The sequence below is a fragment of the Trachymyrmex septentrionalis genome, unplaced genomic scaffold (assembly GCF_001594115.1).
Source record: "Trachymyrmex septentrionalis isolate Tsep2-gDNA-1 unplaced genomic scaffold, Tsep1.0 scaffold56, whole genome shotgun sequence".
Taxonomy (NCBI): domain Eukaryota; kingdom Metazoa; phylum Arthropoda; class Insecta; order Hymenoptera; family Formicidae; genus Trachymyrmex; species Trachymyrmex septentrionalis.
The window spans coordinates 1,115,489-1,117,346 of NW_017305735.1; the positions used below are offsets into that span (position 1 = coordinate 1,115,489).

General features: G+C 26.4%; 1 protein-coding gene across 1 annotated transcript in view; it reads left to right on the plus strand.

Annotated features, from left to right (window-relative positions):
* Nucleotides 1-1,858, plus strand: part of LOC108752141 (histidine decarboxylase) — a 17,458-nt gene continuing 15,600 nt past the window's right edge. Inside the window, exon 1 of the mRNA XM_018492783.1 lies at nt 1-140. The gene's annotated coding sequence lies outside the window, so the exon portion shown is untranslated. The remainder of the gene's footprint in view (nt 141-1,858) is intronic.

Below are 1,858 nucleotides of genomic sequence, written 5' to 3' on the forward strand. Positions count from 1 at the left end.
GAATATATCCTGTTCGAGGACGAAAAGGGGAGCAAACATCCGACGAGTGACCACGACGATATTTTCCGTATTGTGCGACTTCAAGTTACAACTCCAGCTCAATTCATCACAAGAGTGATTGACGTAGGACTTCCGAACAGGTCAGCGCTAAAATTGAATTAACAAATTAGATCAACCAAATTAATATTTATAAAAAAATGAATTAGTTTCATATGCGCTTTATATTCGACATAAACTTAAGTTAATTACAAATGTGTTCTCTTACTATAATGTTTTTTTACATTGTTACACATATAATATATACTTTAATACATTAAAATGGAAATCTATTTAAAAATAAAATATTTAAAAGTTTAATTTCATTATTATGTGTTCATTGTTATCTTTATAAAAATGGCGGTAGAAAGATATAATACATTAATGAAATAGTATGTAATCTTTAATTAAAAATAATTTTGTAATAACTTTATATGAGAAACTAACAACAAAAATGATTTAAATGTAAAATGTTAGAAAGTGGCTAAACAATTACAAAATATAAATAATAAAGAGCATACAACCACAACAATAGATGTTAACGCAAGTCATATATTTAAAATTCACAAATAAATAAGTAGACGTTTCAGTCAAGATTTGACCATCATTAGTACACACAAGATGACAAAAAATGAAGATCTTACAAACTAGAAACTAATTAATACTAGTCGGAAGGTGTTATAGTAATATTAAATTAGAATTACATAAAAAATTATTGAAAAGAAATTACATAAAATTACAGGCGCAATATTCGCAAATTAAAATGGTGAAATAATTTTTTTCCTTTGTAGTATGAATTAACAGCGTGAATAGAGATCAAGAGAGTTGAGTAATGTTTCAATCTTCTGATATAATACTGTGTTATAATTCCTGTTAATCTTAAGAAGCGATGAGTAACTTCGTGTAAAAATCCGGAATTTCCAGTTCTATTAAGAACAAAAAAATTTTTTTTTTCTTCACACTAATTACCAACGCTTTTAATATTACAACAAATCGCGGAAATTAATTTGAAATTGTAATGAAACATTTCGTGTCATAAGATACGTGGTAAGTTTGTTTCATTACAATTTCAAATTAATTTCCGCGTTGATCAAAATAAACGATTTGCTGAATTATCGAATGAAAAAAATATATTATACATGTAAGCAGACTCGTCATTAATATTCAAACAGCTTTATTATTTAAAACAAGTGCAATTTGTGTGTATTGTTTTATCATAAATCAATATCAAATTACTTTATCATATATCAAATTACTTTTTGTGATAGCATTAGTCGCTTAATTAAAACAGAGAAATTGTAATTGCGTTGAACTATAAAGAGTAATAATTACTTCCAGCAATGCAATAAATAAGTTGCACATTGTAAAATACTAAGATTCTCTCTGTTTTTTCTCTTACTCGCACAATAATTTCTATTGCAAAAATCATAAATCCTATCTGAGTATTCTTTGTTCGAGAATATTTATGACACTTTAATAAGAAATTTGTTATACATATACTGATTTTTGAGAGTAATACAAATATCGATACATTCTTTAATGATTATATATATACGTAAATAATCAAACAAATACACGGCGAAAGAAGAGTCAGTAGATTACAAAGAGAAAAACAAAACATTTAATTAATTAAATTATTATGCGACGATACATGCGCACGGAACGGCATATATAAATGTGTAAATGTATAAACATGTGTAAAAATATAACAAGTTTCGGCTACAAGATTGAGCCCTCTTCAGATATAAAACGCAAAAGAAAAATCAACGATAAATGAAAATTAAGTAAAAAACAAATCATGTCGCAATTAACATTAGACGTA